Here is a 19,797-nt window from a genome sequence, read left to right on the forward strand (position 1 = left end):
TCTTTCGTGTGGCACAAGAGGAGAGGCAGAAAAAGGAGTTGGCGGCCATAGAACTCGAAGAAGCCGAAATAGAGGCCAAGCTAGAAGCCGAAGCAATCAAAGTGAAGGCCGATCGAGAAAATCAAGCAGCTCAAATGGAAGCCAAATGAAAAGCTATAGCAGCAAAAATGAAGGCCAAAAGAAAAGACACCCAAGAAGAGCTTGAACTTGTTCAAAGCCAAAGAGATATGGCAGACAAAGTGGCAAGAGCAAAGGGCCTTCAGAGAATACTCCAGAACACCACTTTCTTGCCAAATAGGGAGCAACTGGAAAAGGAAGAGCGTCGTAGCCATGCACAAGCCTACATGGACAACCAAAGCGCATTCCAGAATGCACAGGTGAGAGCGCCACAGCCAGCCACAAGCCCCCCAAGACCGAGTAGGCGACCAGAGGAATCTCAACGACCAGATACGGCAGTCAGCCACAGAGTTGATGTCGCAATACCTAGGTCACGACATCTCCCCACTGTTGCCACCCCATTGAGCCCATAAAACCACACCTACAACACTGCGCGCTTGTGACAACCAAACCTGTTTTGGTAGCAACAGTGTTCCAACTGCACCTAGAACAACACTGCATGCTTGTGACAACCAAACCTATTTTTGTAGCAACAGTGTTCCAACCGCACCTAGAACATCGCGCGCTTGTAACAACCAAACCTGTTTTGGAAGCAACTGTGTTCCAGACAAGCAAGAATTACTACAATTTAGCTTTGTCCATGAAGGACAAACAAGACAAACAATGTCTCCAAGAGTGGGAGTCATGGAGCATACTCCCAAGAAGTATCCAAAGCATGCAAGTGCAACGTATGTATGTCTCCAGCTCACCTGCCCCAGTGCAGAAGAAAGAATTGTATGCTTCCTTAGATGTGTCTATGAAGGCGACTGCAGCCTTAAGATATGTCTCACTCTACAGTGGGGAGAGCCACACTTACATTACCTTGTTTGCAACCATAAGATGCATCAGTCTACAGCGGGGAGTGCTGCAGTCTTGGTGTCTTCTTAGGGAAAGCGAGACTAACAATGCAAGAAGGAGACACCGTACCAAGGTTAGAGCTATGTGGCACCACTTTGGCTGTAAAGCTGACCAACTTGACAGCAAAGACGTTGTGCCTTGAACTACAGTCCACCATCTTCTACGCAGACAGCGAGGTGACGTCAAGCTACATCTGCAAACAAAGCAGACACTCCTACATCCATGTAAGCAACAGAGAGAAAAGGATTGAAACATCCTTAAGCCCTGAACAATGGCAACATGCACCAACAAATAAGAACTTTGTTAACCAAGTGAAGTGGCCCAGCCTTGCCACACAGTTAACAGAATTGATCTGGCTAGAAAGTCTTGAGTTCTTGGTCTGTCCAAATAGACAGATGCCACATAGACCAAAACATTATGCACTTCCAGCTTCAGATCAAAGTGCCAACCTTCAACCTCAGACACCCAGTAAACGTCAACCAATCCGCTTCAAAACCCTGTCTAAGTGGAGACACCTGAAATTAGCCATACTTTTGATCGTGTTGATCACTTGTCTCAGCACCCCAAGAATTAGCCTTGTAGGAGCCTGCAAGGACTTACTGAATTTCACGGACTCCATGTCGTTAAAAACACTCACACCCACACATGAAGTCCTCACTACCCTGACGACAACAGTAGCAGCCCTCTTCAATACTCCACCGGTGGTTCTTGAGTATCCTGAGTTTTCTGCTCAAGCTGTTGTTCCTGATTCTTCAGTTCAAGCTATTGTTCCTGATTCTTCAGTTCCAGTTGTTGTTCCTGATTCTTCAGCTCCAGCTGTTCCTGAGTTTCCAGATGTTCCTGATCCTGATTCTTCAATTCCAGCTGTTCCTGAGTTTCCAGATCCAGCTGTTTATGTCTTTCCAGGTTCTTCAGTTCCTGAGTATCCTGTGAATCCAGTTCTCCTTGTTCCCAAGAAGCTTGGGTTCTAGTTTTTTCTGTTCCAGATTTGGTTCCAGTTTCCTTCACAGGAAGAAGACCTTGTCTCACTGGGAGACAAGACTGCATACCAGAACTATTGGCCCATGGGACTTGCACACCAGGTCCACCCACTTGGTGAACTAGTTTGCCCAGCTGAGGTCCAGATCGTGAAGCCACGTGAGTCAGGTCGTGACTCAAAGACACTTGTACCAGGCTGATAACCGATTTGTTCCCGTTGCTGATGAAGACTGAACCAGAAGATCAAACCTCAAACTATGTATTGTCTTATGCATTGTTTGATGTAACATTTGCCTTTTTCATAATTGTGCATGTTTTATATTTACCAATAGTTATGCATGTTTGATACCAAGTTTTTACCTTTTAGTCACAAGTTAGTTAACAATGAGTATTGCATGCCTTGATGCTATGTTTTTACTATTTTAGTAGTGGAAATATAAATTTCCAAGTGGGGAGTATTCTGGAACGTATAACTCCATGGACCGTATAGCTCTATGTAGCCCTAACTAGAGAGCAGGTATCAGTGTGTTGGAGTATCTGGCAGTTATTGGGTTAAATGCTACGTATGTTGATGGGTCAGTGGGAGGAGTATCAAAGGTCATTGAGAGACTTCCTGGACACAAGCCAGATGGGATCCTTTGTTCACCAGCCGCATGGTTCCTAGCCACGCGGTTAGGAGAGCCTCACCAACATGTGACGCTCAGGAAGAGAGGAGGGGAAAATCCAATGTCAATATTGCAAAGTATGTTTCTGGATGGATCTACATAACAGTGAGTTATTGTTTATTCTTCTGAGTTATCTATCTGTTTGGATTGGACAGAAAGCAACCTGTTCAGTTTGGAACAGAATAAAAAGACATAATCAACAATGTGGAGATTATGTATAGTTCTTTTGCTATTTTCATCTAACTCCAAAAACAAATTGAATGCTTCTGAACATTGGCTAAAATTATTAATGGTTTGGATAAAGGTGAACAGTAAGAGTCCCACCTTGAATTTTATTAACTCTTATATAGCACCAATTTAGTGCTGACCAATAGTTAACTAGAGTCTTGTGTATAGGTATGAGCAATAAATCATCTTAACTGGAACTTATAGTATGATCCTAATTCTTCGTGCCTGACAACTTCTTAGTTCTACACTGTGCCTAGATCTTTAAGCAAAGAATAATTATATGTAGTGCACCAGTATAATCATCCCTGAGCCCTCTGCTCTGACACTGTCAATGTGTTAAACTACAACAACATGTTTTACTTGATGCTACCTTTAAAAGATTATCTTGTTAATTCAACTGATATAAACTAAAGCAACTAAAAAGCTAAGTGTTACACAAAATTTATTCATTTATTTACATGGCCACCCATCTCACACAAGTGACTCTGGGCAATGTACAAGAATTAACCCCCCCCCCCCAATAATCCTTCCATGACATATATACCAACGATAATCTGACTACATCATTCCAATATCGAAAGCAAAGGAATTCAGTTTAAGAAGTTAATTTTAATCTTTAAAACCCTACATGACTTTGCCTTTCTCAAACTGGGCACCACCAGATGTGACAACTTCTTCGGATGCAATCTACAGAAGCAAGTGACAAACAGGACAGCAAATATGGGGAAAATAGTTTTCAGAATTATTATTTATTTGTTTATTGCTTCACAATTCGCCTTTGCTATAACTTTTTTAAACAGTAAAATAGCTGTTAATTATGTTTGTGAATGTGTAAAACTTACTGAAAAGAGAATGTAAGTACCATCTAAAGTAATTATTACAAAATTTTGGAATTTCAAAAGGCATAGTTTTACTGAGTACCAAATGACAAATTATTTCCAGTACTTGCTTCCTCTGAAGATGTATAAAGTTCTGTTAAAATATTGTACGATGGCCTTTGCAGTATTTTCAACATCTGTGTAGTTATGGACAAATCCATACTAAATGAAAAATGGATTAGCTGAGTAGATGCTGAAAATATTGTGAAAACTATTGAATAAAGTCTGTCTGATTCAGGATCTGCCTTAAGCAACCAGCCATATCTCACACATTCACTATGTTTCTTGATTTGGGTTCATGGGAAAACTCCTTTTACAATATCAAACACTCCATCTCTCCCTTTAGAGCTTGAAACACAGCTTAGGAAGGAAGAGAAGAGCTAAAAAAAAAAAAGTTCTTCATTTTGTACATAAGGCAGTACACTGAACAAGCCATTTATTTTGGATCCTGTCTGCAGTTCCAGATAACCCAGACAGGAAACAGACTAATTGAATTAACTCTACTTTATTGTAAAGCTACATTGACAGAATAATACAAGCATGAAAGCATAGACTTCCCTCTGCCCCTTTTAACTGCTTGATTCATTAGGGCTAGTCATTCCTAAGTTTCTTTCTCTGGCCTTTAAGCCTTGGGGGCTCCTGCCTCTCTTGTCTGGTTGATTCCTAGGCAGCTTTTCTTCCACTAATTCCCCAAGGTCATCCACATATTCCATTACAGAGCCTGATGTGATGGTAGAAAAGATTTTGTAGGTACTCTGACCAAATGGCTGAGTGATCCATTTGTGAACAAGTGCAGATCCATTATTTCAATTATCTTATCTACCTATTGTCAAGACTGATTTGCACTTTCACCTATATTCCGACTTTGTTCCCAGCTTGACAAAGAAAATTGAGGAGGGGGGATGGAATGCAAGGGGTCAATTGCGTCTGAGCCTCGTCTGTTCCCATGAGAGTGCTCCAATCCAAGGACACACTGAGCAGGTAGACTAGCGTGGCTCACTAGGTTCCCATAACAAAATGAACAGAAGTGGTTAGTGGATATAATGGATTGTGGGTGGCCCACAGGGAAAATGGGGGATTAATAATGCTAGCTTTTGCATGGGAAACTCAGAGCTGATTTCACTTTGTCTGTGCCAATATGGTTTATTCAGTAAATATTATACTCTTGGTAAAATAATGCCCCACAAGTTTTTTTTTCTAGATCCACCCATTGGACAGTTTGACACCTACCTTGTAGCTCCACTTCCCACATCATGCTGAATAATGCCCAGGATATATTTTTCCTCTTTCCAAGTGAGGATGGGAAGGCTGTGGTTTTCAAATGAAGCTGGGCTATATTCTCCTATCATTTTTATTTTCTAAGAAGGTTGACTCAGCCTTCCATGAGGACCCAGATTATTGGGGGCAATACAATGAGGTTGTAAACCGCTCAGAGAGTGCTGTAAAGCACTGTGAAGTGGTATATAAGTCAAAATGCTATTGCTATTATAGAGATTTATTTTCATAACCTTCCAAGTTCTATTGCTGGAAATTTCTGGGTATATATATATATAGATTCTATTCTGTTTAATGTTATTTTATTTTAGAACTATATTGGTTACCGCATTTGGCAAGCATTATGCTATTTGTTTTTACCGTCTCTGATTTATTGTCTCCTTGTGTGGAGAAGTAGTATTCTATGAGACTCAAGTTGGATAATAGGAGAAAGAGAAAATAGACATTTTAGGACTCTTCTCTTATTCTTTCACTGCCTTGCTCACTTTCTCATTGACAGCCTCAAGATTTTTTGTTGTCTTAACAGTTGATCTCTAGGTCTGATAATTCTGCTATTCAGTAACAGTGGAACGAAAATAAAACTCCTGTTATTCATGATTTGATTGAGGATGAGGGCAAGGGAGTTAGGAGGAGTTTATACTTTGTATTATTGTTGGCGAAAGCTTTTCTACATCAGTACTATTGCATTATCTCAGTGTTATTCATTTGTAACTTTCCAAATTTTCCCACTGCATTTTCATTGTTTTTGCTTACTAAAAACTATTTTAGAGATCTTTTGACTGAAAATATTTGAAAGCCTATTAGTTTGTAAGTGACTGGGATTCTAAGGCAACTGAAACCTTGAGTACTCAGCAGATTTATTTGCACAAATGTATTGGGCAATATCCTTCTTGGTACTCACTAGTCAATCTCTCACTTGATTTCATTTTTAGAGTCTATTAACTAGTAATACATAAAGAGGACACTACTGTAAAAGGATGCAAAGCAAAGTGTCTGTCTCAACATCAGATACATTCTTGGACATAATGGTAAGTGGTTGCATACCTGCACTTTATGGTAAGAGAAAGCACCTGATTACGAAAAGAGAAAAAAGTAGGCTGAGGTGGCAAGAAGCATCCTGGGAAGCAGAAAGGAGAGATCGGAAGCACTCTGCACCTTGTTGCCCTTGGTGAGTGGGCAGACCCATTCTGGTTCCCATGTTGTGAGACAGTCCAGAAATATTTTCAAAATATGAAATATGTCTTTGATTCAAGCTATGTCATTTATTAAGTGAAAGCACAGAATTCTTCTGCAAACTCAAGCAATAACTAAGTGTCATTAAATGACATGCTCAGTATTATTTCTTTCTGAAAATGTATTCATTTTTTCCATTACTAAATATTCTGAATGAAAAAGAATCTAACTGGAATCAGGGCTATTTACTACTAAAATTTAAAATATGGAGGAGTTTCCCACTATACCTAAACCCCACAGCACTGAACATACAACATTTGCATTTATAAACCGTATTATCCCATTTGTTGGAGTTTCTGGCTTTGAGATAGATTGCTAATAGATTTTGAAAAAAAACTTCTAGGCATCATGCAATATGCAACAAATTGCACTATGTTAAGCAAATGTAACAGTAAACACACCAATAGCTATGCTCTTTAAAGAAAAATACATGAACAGCACATTAAGATCAGAGGGGTCCATTTAGAACAGGACACTGTTTATTTACTTCCAATAACATCCAGCCAGTTATTTCGAATGTCACAAGACAGCAGCTTTCTCTACTGATTATTCCCAGTAAACAGACCTTAATCTGTCCTGAATGTCATCTAATTTATCCTGAATGTCATCTATCTATTAGAACAGCAAAAAAAAAGTGTAAATAAGAATAAAAGCTTATATTGCCTCTGGCAGCTCCATTTTGCTTTGATGTGCATTGGTTGTCTTTGATTAAAATCTTTTAATTGAACCTTTTGAAAGCAATTAAAGCCACTGATGATCACCACTTATTTTGAATTGAATTCCATAATTTAATTGAGCCTAATTAATAGTATATTGTTTAATTTAATCTAAAGAGAAGGCAGATGTTTCTGTCAACTTTCTCTACTTCTAGTATAATGTGATTTTGAAATATCTTACTTTTCATGCATCCAAAGACTTTTCATAAGTTATGCAATAGGAAGAATCCATTTGTCCCCAAATGTATACCTGACAAGGAATCAGAATCAATAACAACTTCCATATCCACCTTTCCCAATCATTTATGTTTAAATTTAAGTTTTTTAAAAAAAATAATCATGCATCTTTAGAAAGTATATCGTATCTTATAATACAGATATATATGTAGCAGTCTTTAAAATATGTTAAAATGCTGTTTCCTTATTTGAAACCAGCAGAGTTAACTCCCCACCCCCATCCCTTCATTCTGTAAGCTTTGCTCTCTTCCCACTGGGCCTAGAGTTCCCAGAAAAAAAGAAAAAGAAAAAGCATAGGTTCTGGGGCCTTTCTGACCTTGATCCAAGTGGCTTTGCCAGGAAAAGATACAGGCGCCACCAACAATAGGACAAATAATCATGAACACAGGGTTGTCACGAGACACCCCGCACATCCAATGGAAGAGAGAGGCTGGAAATGTCTCATAATTTCCCAAGAGAAACAACTTAATGCAAATGGAATTCTTAGCTACTGAATCAACAACCTGAAGCTCAATTAGCCACAAAAACAAGAAATACCTGAAGTTTTGCGGCTTCAGAGCCTTCTCTTTGACTCCATCAGTGGAATCTGTAATCAACCAGCCTGGCCTGCCATGCAAACATTTTTTTTAAAGAACCATAGTTATTTTATCTTTTTTTATGGTAGGAATGCCAGGAAAATACATAATGTCCTCTTTCACATAACCTCATTTTTCCCCCTAACACTGTTCCAAACCAGACTAGTCTTTTGTTGAGAAATGGCTGAGATATCCATTTCGCTCCTTCCACCAGATAGACGGAGAGGAGGAAAGTTTGGTTGTCTGTTTATAAAAAGCATCATAAAGTCCGTACCTGGGTGTTAAAATGACCTTTCAGCAGAGAAAATCAGGAAGTTTCCAGAAATGTAATCCACAACTTTAAAGGAAAGTAGATAGTTCTTGCTTTCTCTGCCTAGATGGAGAAGCCGGGCTGGAAAGAAACTTCTGTCGGCTGATGCAAGATGCCTTTGCGAACAATTTAGCATTCTGAGGATTCCTGGGATCAGGCCAGAAATCCCACAATCCAACATATTTCACATTTGGTTTCAATTAGGAAACGAAAAAGGAGAAAGAAAATTGCCAATTGAAACTCAGTTCTCTTTGGAGGCTTTTTGCCCTCACTCAAGGGAACTGAAGCTAAACTATAATTTGCAACAAAGCTCATTTATTGGAGAGGGGAGAGCTATAGTGAACTGGCTCCAAGGATCTGTGTTTGCTTTTCAAACATGAAAAATATGACTTCTTGTTTTTATTTTTCTTCTGAGTTAGATAAACAATAAAAACAAAAGAAATTCTGTTTGGTGTTGGAGAACAGCTCAGGAGGAAAGTGTTAAATTATAGATTTTAGTTTTAAGAAATACAAATATTAGCAATATCTGGCTGGATGAATTTTTCTCTTTGGTTTAGAGGCAGAAAGTTCACCCATTTGTCTTAAGATTACAGGCTCCAACTCTGAGTAGCCTTTCCCCCCTTTACTTATTTCCTAAAAATGAACAGAAAACAATAGAAAAGGAAATAAACACCAACAAAAGAACAAAAGTAATGTGAGAGTTTCTTATACGTACATCTATGTATTAAAAGTTTACATACTATTGCAATAAAGTCTGATCATATTTCATAGTAATTATTCATACACAATTTATGTCTATAAGCAATTCATTCATAAATTACAACATCTAATCTTCTACCAAATAATTGGGGCTATAAATTATCTTTCAAATCTTGTTGAAGAACAAATCTGCTAGCAGAATTTTTTTTTAAGATGAATAACTTAATATTAATATAGCTTAATATAGATAACAAGATGCAAAGTTTTTGTTGAGAAACTTTACCTTTACCTTCTGTTGAGAAATTTGACCTTGAAGTACCAAGTAAAAAGTAAGACTAAAGACAAAACTAAGGCTAAATTTACCCCATCCAACCCCATCCTATCATTCCATCCCATCTTATCCCATCTGTCCTGTCCTGTCATGTCCTATCCTATTCTATTTTCAAATTTTGAACATTTAAATGTAATTCATAATTAGATAGTTGAAAACATTTAGAACTGATGACCTCTGTTAATTGTTGGGACAGTGATAGGAATCAAGTATGAAACTGCAAATGCCATTGAATATAAAGATGAAATTCATTATATGCTACATTTGGTTTGATGGCTTTGCTAAAGAAGGAGCCAAGTGAAACAGTCCTTGCCATGACAAAATACCATTTGCCCTGGAAATTTTGCTACTCCTGAAGAAAAGAGTGAGTGAACATCAATTTAGATAAAAGGGTCGCTCTAGAGGACTCAGGACATAGGGTAGTGCTGTGCAAAATCCAAAGATCAGAAATTCTAAGATACAACATTATGTTCTAGCTATCAGTTATTGAGAAACAGTATTCCATACAGTGAATATTGTAATGCATTTACTGAATATTTGGCTGATATTGAAAGAGTTTCTGCCTTTTCAGAGATGCTTTTTAAGTATCACCCTCAGTTGAACAAATGTGAGTGACAATCAGGAATGAAGCTTTTTTAGATTCATTGACATCAGGCAATTTACTATTTAATTTTGACAGGATTGTATTTTTGCAACTGCACTGGATTCATAAGATTGTATTATGTTTGCTCCAATTCTCACATTCACTTTGAAGGGATGATATTATAAGATTCTCTATTTCAGGATGAAGAATATGAAGAATATTTTGTAAAATATGCAACCATTCTAGGGCAGAGCAGGAATTTAGTCATCTGAATAAAGATGCAAAGATCAGTTGCTTTGATGTGACATATATCACCTGTTGTAGAATAGAGAGACAAATTCATAAGAAATATTCTCTATAAATCACCAGGAGAGATGGATGAATGAATGAAATGAATGAAAATGAAAATCAACTGTGACTTTAACAAAGAGCTATTATCCTAATTATTTCACAGATGCTGTCAGCTTTGCCATCTTCGCCTTGGTGCCTTGCTGGCATCCTGCAATCAACTGTTAGAGGGAGGGCAAATGGGCAATAAATATGCATGGGGCATAGATGGTAAAAAGGAAAGAGGGATGAGAGTTTGATGGAAACCAGAGGTGTCAGTCTTCAAAGCCATGAAGCTTGAGAATGGAATGTGGATTACTCCAAATATCCAATGTTCTCAAAACACCTTTGAGGCTCACCATTGGCCGAAGGCGAACTGGTCAAGGGGGAAGGGCTGGGACAAAGTGGAAGTTTGTAATCTTTTACTGAAGCCAGCAGTGTGTCAGAATCCAATCATATTTCATCTTTAATTATCAAATATAGAAACTCCCAATTCTGCCTTCTTTGGATTCTGCCATAAGAGGGAGAGAAGGGGGAGAACAAAGGGGCTTTATGGCCCTCACTTCCTTCAGTACACTTCAAAGAGCTGAATGCTGAATGTGTGTTTATTGTAACATCAAAGCATTAGCACTAGAGAACCTTATCATAACAAAGCAGGGTACTTGCCTTTCATGTAGTTACCTGAAGTCTCCATTCAGACGGAAGAAAGAAGAAAGGGGGTGGAATTGTGATACTTGAAACTATCACTGGAAGGGGGGTTGATTGGGTGGGACTACTGGGGAACCCCTTAAAACCTTGAATGGAAGAGCTTGAACCCCAAGTCCTGTCTAGCATGCCTGCAACCATTTTCTCTTAATAAAGGATTCCTGTTGGAAGAATTATTCCAAGAGTTCTGTCTTCTTAAGATGCAAAGTGGGGTGGGTCCTTACATTAGACAGGACTTGCAAAATTAATCCACCTGGAAGGAAGACCCTTGCCGGGGGATTTTGCAAAAATTTACCATGTCAGACAATGGAGCAAGAGAGGGGGAAAACTCCCTGGAAAGAGAGCCGCTGACCCAGTTGGAACCTTGCCAGATGTTGGGATCCGAGAGGCCAGATTCCTCAGGAGAAGAAGTGGTGGAGACACAGGACCACAAGCCTCGCTGGTCGATGGGCGTTGGAAAGAAAAGTGAGTGGGGAAAGGAATCAAGAAAGGTGACCCTGAGACGGGGGACCAAGCAACCAGAATGGAAGCAGGAGATGGAGAAATCCCTGCACGCAAGTGAAGAGGGAGGAAGCTGGCACCGTACTCAGACTGGATCCTAGAGAAAGCTATTGACCTGATGAAGAGAACTCTCAGCTCCCTAGGAGAGGAGAATACTGAGCCCTACGGCCGCCCCAGTTCCTGGAGCCGCAAAGGGAGAGACACCGAGGGGGACATGGAACCTGCAACCCCAGGGACATCTACTGATCCAGGAGCCCCCACCCCCTACCGGACCACAGATGGCAATCTGGACGGAAGACACTACCACCCACAACAGAGGCACCGATCCATTCCAAGACGTCCACCGTTGGAAGTGAAATTCAAAGGGGAGCCAACACGCTTGGGGTTTTTCCTAACCCAAGTCCTCAGCTACATGGAGGAATATGGGCAGGATATTCCCAGCGACAAAGCCCGCATCCGGATCGTGCAATCTGCCCTGGATGGACCAGCTGCGGATTGGGTAGTGAACTTGCATGACTCCAATGCCCCAGAACTCAGTAACTTCAACCGTTTCATGTCCTCTTTGAGAAGACGATTTGAAGACCCCCTGGCTGATCGCAAAGCCTGTGAAAGGATAAAAACGATGAGGCAAGGCAAACGCCCGTGGCTGAATATACACAAGAATTCCGGGCCATTGCCAGCAAACTGAATTGGCCAGAAGACATCCTCCTTGGCCATTTCAAAGACGGACTAAACTATGATCTATATGATGTTTGCCTGCCCCGAGGGGACCCACATCGACTTGAGGAATGGTACGGCTTGGCAGAGGAAGCAGAGATCGACATATTGAAGAGGCACCGCCGAGGAAAACAATGGAGCCGCCCCCCGCCTGAGCTGACACACCAACCGGTGAAATCATCGGATACAGCCAAGAAGCAAATGGGATGTTTCAAGTGCGGAAGAGAAGGGCATCGAGCTGTAGAATGCCGCTCAAAGGCCCCCCAGCACAACCCAGACAGATCCCCAATCAACAAACCCGGAAAGTATTCAGCTAAGCCAAAAGAAACGGCCATGAGAATGATGGAAATTGCAGAAACCCCCACCTCTGCTCACCAAGGGGAAAGGACTCCAGCCTACACCACAGGGCCGGTGGATGCCTCAGATGACAGCTCGGAGGGCGAACCCCTGGTAAGTGGATGCATCACACCCATCTTCAAAACAGTGACTATATTAATCCCCCCCATGCCCGAAGCTGTGAAGGTGAAAGCCTTAATAGACTCTGGCTGTACCCGCTGCCTCATTAGCCCAACACTAGTGGGGAATCTGGGCATCCCATCCAGGAGACTGGAACAACCAATCTCATTTGGCCAGCTAGATGGATCCATAGCAGGGGGGGTGCCAGCTACCCTAGCCACTCTTGCCAATACACCTCTCCCTGGGCAACCATGAAGAGGACTTAACGTTTGTGGTGACCCCAGGTATGGAATGCCCAATGATTCTAGGGATGGAATGGTTGAAAAAATGGAACCCCTGGGTAAATTGGAGGACGACAGAAATCAAATTCCCGAAGGGGGACCCTATGGACTTAAAACCCCAAGGGAGGCTACCAGAATCAAGAATAGAAAAAGCATCCATAGGAGAGGAAAAAAGATTAACAGAAATACCAGAGGAATATAGGGACCTTGCTGAAGTCTTCAGTGAGGAGAGGGCGAATGAGCTTCCCCCCCACCGACCCACAGACTGTACCATTGAATTCAAGCCTGGGGCAAAACTCCCGAAGCCCAGATTATACTCCATGAGCCCAAAGGAGAAGGAGGAAATGGAAAGATTTATAAAAAAAAACCTGGAGAGAGGTTTCATTGAGCCAGCCAAGCCTAAAGTGGCTGCCCCGGTCCTTTTTAGAGAGAAGAAGGATGGCTCTTTACGTTTATGCGTGGATTATAGGGCCCTGAATACAATCAGTGAAAGCAACCTATACCCGCTGCCCCTCATGAAAGACATGCTGTCACACCTATCGAAAGGGAAAATTTTTCTAAACTAGACTTAAGGGAAGCTTACTATCGAGTGAGAATCAAGGAAGGGGACGAATGGAAGACTGCATTTAACTGCCCCATGGGGTGCTATCAATTCAAAGTCTTGCCATTTGGATTACAAGGGGGCCCTGCAGTCTTTATGCAATTAATCAATGACGTTCTAAGGGAGCACCTGTTTAAGGGGGTCCTTGTTTACTTGGACGACATTCTTATCTTTACTGAAACAAAAGAAGAACACGTCAAACTTGTCAGAGCGGTTTTAAAGAAGCTGCGAGCCGCTCACCTATATGCCAAACTCTCAAAATGCGAATTCCACCAGGAAAGGATAGACTACCTAGGCTATCGCATATCCCCACAGGGCATTGAAATGGACCCAGAGAAGGTCAAAGCAGTACTAAATTGGGCACCACCCCGCACAAGAAAGCAACTACAAAGTTTCCTGGGCTTTGCAAACTTTTACCGCCAATTCATCCCCTCATTTGCCCAGATAGCCTTGCCCCTCACTAACTTACTAAAAACGAAGGGAGCATCCTCAGTAAAACCTAGCCAGCCACTAACATGGACAATGGAGTGCCAAGCAGCGTTTGAGAGACTAAAGAGACTTTTTTCTGCCGAACCAGTACTAAGGCACCCAGACATGGACAAGCCCTTCGTAATACAGGCAGATGCAAGTGATGTGGCAGTGGGGGCTGTGCTATTACAAGAAAATGATGATGCAGTATTGCAACCCTGTGCATATACATCCAAGAAACTCACGGAAACAGAACAGCGCTGGCCCGTATGGGAGAAGGAGGCTTATGGGATACGTTGGGCATTACTCACGTGGCGACAGTTCCTGGAAGGCAACAAAATCCCCTTCCAGGTGTGGACTGATCACAAAAATTTAGAAGCCCTGAAAACTTCCAGGAAACTCAATCCCAAACAAGCCCGCTGGTCCCAGCATTTTCACCAATTCCAATTTAAGCTCAAACATTTACCAGGAAGAAAGAACTTCCTGGCAGATGCTCTATCTCGCATGCCCCAATATAACAGCGCACGAACCACAGACTCTAGACCAATAATGGCAGAGTCACAACTGGCAGCACCAGTAACCACAAGAACCCAAGCCAAAATAAAACCACAACTGGACAGCCAAACTGGGATTGAATTCAGAAAAAGCTTGGAAACAGATGAATGGTTCCAGAAAAACAAAAATGTGTGCACAATGAGAGACGGGTTGCCTTGGGTAGGGGAAAAGTTATATATACCAACAACTCAAAGAGTAACTTTCATGCACCTTTGCCATGACACAAAATCAGCAGGGCATTTTGGATTTGTAAAAACTTTACATTTAATTAAACGGCAATTTTGGTGGCCATCCATGAAAAAGGACATTGAAAGTTATATAGCCAGTTGTCCAAAATGTGCCACGGCAAAGAGGTTGCAAGGGAAAGTGCCAGGACTATTGCAAACAGTGGCAAGTCCCTCAGCCCCCTGGAGAGAAATAGCCATGGATTTTATAGTGGAATTGCCAGAAAGCAATGGGAATACTGTGGTCTGGACGGTCACGGACTTGTTTTCCAAACAGGTGCACTTTATCCCTTGCCAAAAGATTCCCACTGCAAAAGCCTTAGCAAAACTTTTCATCCAACACATTTACAGATTGCATGGGGCACCCCAACGCATCATCTCTGACAGGGGGGTGCAATTTACGTCTGCATTTTGGAAGGAATTTTTATCCCTCTTAGGAACCACTCAGGGACTGACATCTAGCCACCACCCTCAAGGAAATGGGGGGGCTGAAAAAATGAACTCCGTACTTAAGCAATATTTAAGATGTTTTCTTAGTTTCCAGCAGACCGAGTGGGCGGACTTACTCCCTTTTGCAGAAGTTGCCTACAATAATGCAGTCCACTCCAGCACAGGTTACACTCCTTTTCAAATAGCCACCGGTCAAAGTTTCAACCCCATGCCAGAATTAACCCCAAACGAACCAACGATCCCCTCGCTGAAAGAATGGATGGAGAAATTACAAAACACCTGGCCAATAGTCAGAAAAGCACTAGATGAAGCTAGGCAGGCATATAAAACACAAGCCGATAAAAAAAGGGTTGAGCCTACACCATTCATTATAGGAGAAATGGTGTACTTATCTACAAAATACCTAAAGTCCCTACAGCCCTGTAAAAAACTTGGACCAAAATATATAGGACCTTTTCCAATTAAAAGAATCATAAATCCAGTAACAGTAGAATTAGAATTACCCAAAAATCTCAGGCAAATACACCCAATTTTTCATTGCAGCTTGCTGAAAAGAGAGCATCAGTCACCTCTACGGCCAAAAATCCCCCCCCCACCACCTCCAATCATGGTGGAGGGTGAACAACACTTCGAAATAAAGGAAGTCCTTGACTCTAGGAGATATCATGGAGCAACTCAGTACCTAGTTGCCTGGAAACACCTCCCTCCCTCACAAAATGAGTGGGTCCATAAACGTCATGTCAGAGCCCCGAAGCTATTGAAGAAGTTTCACACAGAGTATCCTAACAAGCCTAACTAAATTTTATACTTGTGTTTTCTTTCAGGTGGATCTCTCTTATTTTTAAGAGGGGCCGGATGTCAGAATCCAATCATATTTCATCTTTAATTATCAAATATAGAAACTCCCAATTCTGCCTTCTTTGGATTCTGCCATAAGAGGGAGAGAAGGGGGAGAACAAAGGGGCTTTATGGCCCTCACTTCCTTCAGTACACTTCAAAGAGCTGAATGCTGAATGTGTGTTTATTGTAACATCAAAGCATTAGCACTAGAGAACCTTATCATAACAAAGCAGGGTACTTGCCTTTCATGTAGTTACCTGAAGTCTCCATTCAGACGGAAGAAAGAAGAAAGGGGGTGGAATTGTGATACTTGAAACTATCACTGGAAGGGGGGTTGATTGGGTGGGACTACTGGGAAACCCCTTAAAACCTTGAATGGAAGAGCTTGAACCCCAAGTCCTGTCTAGCATGCCTGCAACCATTTTCTCTTGATAAAGGATTCCTGTTGGAAGAATTATTCCAAGAGTTCTGTCTTCTTAAGATGCAAAGTGGGGTGGGTCCTTACACAGTGCTTAGTAAAAGAATCTATCACTTCAAATGGAGTTAAGGGTCTTTCTTTCTTTCTAGCTGGGGAAGGTCAGACATATGTTTTCCTCGTGGATTTCTGTAACACTGCTAATCTGACATGGCATAATTGTACATGGGCCTTAGTGGTGTAGTATAGACATTCTAAGACATCTGCAGTAAATTGAAAGGAAGGTGATTAGAAGAAGAGATATTCCCAAAGCAGTAGTAGTGTACTTATAGAAGAAAATTAGAGTACTGTTAAAGAATGAACTCCATAGTCCACCTGAAGCAGCTGTTCTCAAGGTGCCCCTCAGACCATTTCCATTGTGCTCAAGATACTTTAAGGAATTAACCATATAACCAAAATAAGATTAAAAGTCTACTGTCAAATGTTTCATATATATTTACAATACATGCATCCAAGTATGCCTGGTTGCTTTCATCTTCCTTTCTTGAATGGCTTTCTTTGTATTTTTAGGGAAATCCCTCCATTTGTCCTCCTGCTACTTATTTTGCTTTCTGAAGGATCTTATTGGGTCTGCTGCTCTGTGGAAATTGTGTGACTTGCCAGAAAATTGGGGTCTATCTCACTTGACTGTCATTCCAAGAAGCTTTATTGCCACTCCAACAATCTCAGATTAATCATTTCAAAACTGCTCAGGTATCCTTCCTCATGTTGCTAGTTCCATGAAGAATTCTATGTTCTATCTTTTTTTTGTACTTCTGTGGAACAGATAAGCTACAAAGGATTTTTTCACTTTAGAGTGGATTTTTCATCATCATTTATTTTTAAAAATGTCCACCACTATGAAGGAAGCCTTCATTGTTACCCTCTACAAAGCAAAAATATGTGCTAATCAACACCCAAGTCCTTATTTGGGCCTGAATAAGATGAGCAGCATTATACTCAGCTTTATGCAAAATTATTTTGTGCATTGTAATATGCTCTGTCAAATACATCTGGTTCGTCCAGGGCTGCTGCTTTGCCAGGAATAAAGAAGAAAACCACAACAGGTCTGCCTTGCATTTCTTGCAAATGGCAATGAGAATGCACAAATGTCTTACATACTGGGAACAACTGGCTTCTTACAACCTGCCAACAAAAATTGTGTCTTGCAATACAGTCAGCTGACTGGGAGGAAGGTGGATACATACCCACTTTTGCAGGCCATGCAGCAAGTTTTTGAGAGTCAGATGTTGCCTCAGTGGAATCTGTCTACTGCAGTCCAAGGATCCACCTGGGTTGAATAAGCTACATTTTCTTTCATTCTCATTTGCTAATTTCAGCCTAGCTTGTTTCTTATCTCTGAATGTAACATTTTAGCATGTGATTCCAAACAAACCAATTGATTTTTATTATCCTGCTTACAATACCACAGACCTGTGTCCATATATCCACAGTTCAAATCTGGCTAAATCTCTTCTACTATATCTAGAAATACAATTGAGAATAGTTTCCAATTTTTCCCCAAATTATTCATTCTTTCACATTTATTTAAACAGTTTTCTCATTTCACAGGAAATGCAATTTTAAATATACTTAATTCCTTACTCCAAATTTGCAGCATACTTTCCACTCAGATAAGTTTCATTTGGCAAACATATCCCATGCAGGATTGACCAAGTTCTTCAGAACTGAATAAGCAAACCTTAACACTGCAATTTCATATTTTAATTACATGTCTGGGTAAATGAGATGGTTCTTGTCCATTTTTTGCCTACCAAAATGTTTTGCCTAACACTTGAATTCCATAATCATATCTTTGAAAGCATTCTTCATGATATGGTTGAGCAATATTCATATAACTAAATTGTAGATCAATATTCATATAATTGAATTGTTAATAAAAGTTCACAGAACCTGTCTATGTGAATTTATCTGTCATCAAGCAAAATAGTTTGGACATAAGATTTTATCACTAGTGGCAGACAGAAAGTTAGAAGGACCAAGAAAGTTCATTTTAGGCTTGTTATCATGTAACCGAATGTTATCAATCTTCATGGATACATCACATCTAGTGCCCAAATTAATTAACTGACCATCCAACCCACCCACCTGTCTCTTACACAGTCTCAAAAAAAGATCAGAAACTGTGTAAGGGCCTAGATTAACATAATTTTTAAAAGTTTTGTAATTAATTTCTTTAATTACATAGGCAGTAAACTCACTTGGAATCCAGAAAATAGCACCTCACCATTCTGTATGATCCCATAACAAACATGGTTCCACTGAAAAGAAGAAATGCAGCTCAACATCAAACTGAACAATGAATAAGGTTTTAAGTGAACCGAACTGAGTCATCATCATTTGCACAAATCCCAGCTCTGTCACTCTTTATATTTTTATGTCTGTTAGAGCAATCTCTGGAAATTAATATCCCACAAATAGCCATTTCATATTTTGGTTAAGATACCAAAATAATATTCCCAAGTATCTGATGAAAGGAAATTTTCCAAAAAGAAATAGTTTGTTGAGGGGGTGGGTGGTATATAGATTAGGTTGTCGGTACCCTCAATATCTTTGCGTTCTAACTCAGCTTGAGAAGAAATTTAAGAAACAGCAGTTGTTTCCTGCAATGATTCCTTAAACACAATTTCAAGACAACGTTGGGAGAGTCTGTGGTATCCTTGGTCTATATACAAATCTTGGGAGGAGAATGCATTCCTTAGTTCCTTATTGATTGCAGGGAGCGTTCTTCACAGAAATACAGAAAAACATCTTAGTCCAGTGATGGCGAACCTTTTAGAGCAGGGGTGTCAAACTCAATTTCACTGAGGGCCGCATCAGCATTGCGGTTGCCCTTGGGGGGCCAGGTGGGTGTGGCCAGAGTAGGTGCAGCCTACTGGGTGGGTGTGGATGGAGTGGGTATGGCCTACTGTGTGGGCGTTGCCAGTTCTACATCATTTGCGTCAAGGGTCCCTGTGGGGGCCTGGGCAGGAGTGGGACAGATCTGAGGGTTTCTGGCAGAAGAGGGTGGGACCAGGGCAAGTGCCAAGGCATGGTCCACCAGGGCAAATGCCAAAATTGCACACTGGCTTCCGGCTGGCCTGGGCCAGGGCCAAAGCAGCAGGGGCCGTTCCCTCACTGTTTCCAGGATGGCTTCGCGGGCCACATGAAACCACTTCGCAGGCTGCATCCGGCCCCCGGGCCTTGTGTTTGACATGTCTGTTTTAGAGACTGAGTGCTCAAACCACAACCCAAAACCCACTTATTTATCGCAAAGTGCCAGGGCCACATCAGCATTGTGTCTCCTCGGGTGGGAAGGGGGAGGGATATGGCCCACTGGGTGGGTGTAACTGCAGTGGTCACAGCAGACAGGGTGGGTGTGGCGATGGTGGGCATGGCCACCTTGATATTGCTCATGGTGGGGAAACCAGTGGGTGCCAGACAGGGGTGGGGGAGATCCAGGGGGTCTGGTGGTGGCTCAGGAGGCTCATCCTAT

At 41.2% G+C, this 19,797-nt stretch overlaps 1 protein-coding gene and 1 long non-coding RNA gene across 6 annotated transcripts in view; one reads left to right on the forward strand and one right to left on the reverse strand.

The window, feature by feature from the left end:
* Positions 1-8,433, reverse strand: part of DDR2 (discoidin domain receptor tyrosine kinase 2) — a 114,599-nt gene extending 106,166 nt beyond the window's left edge. For 3 of the 5 annotated variants that reach the window (XM_039348984.1, XM_039348983.1, XM_039348982.1), the window contains exon 1: positions 8,074-8,433. The gene's annotated coding sequence lies outside the window, so the exon portion shown is untranslated. Of the gene's footprint in view, positions 1-7,168; positions 7,238-8,073 lie in introns of all 5 variants that reach the window. The other 2 variants (XM_039348981.1, XM_039348980.1) reach the window with 2 other exon arrangements.
* On the forward strand, positions 2,319-18,212 carry LOC120310519. Its single transcript, XR_005557380.1, has 3 exons — positions 2,319-2,762; positions 5,971-6,066; positions 16,833-18,212. It is a non-coding gene; the product is annotated as an uncharacterized LOC120310519 (long non-coding RNA).
* Positions 18,213-19,797: the final 1,585 nt, after the last annotated feature.

The sequence above is a fragment of the Crotalus tigris genome, unplaced genomic scaffold (assembly GCF_016545835.1).
Source record: "Crotalus tigris isolate CLP2741 ecotype Arizona unplaced genomic scaffold, ASM1654583v1 scf7180000018217.1405312, whole genome shotgun sequence".
Classification (NCBI taxonomy): Eukaryota; Metazoa; Chordata; class Lepidosauria; order Squamata; family Viperidae; genus Crotalus; species Crotalus tigris.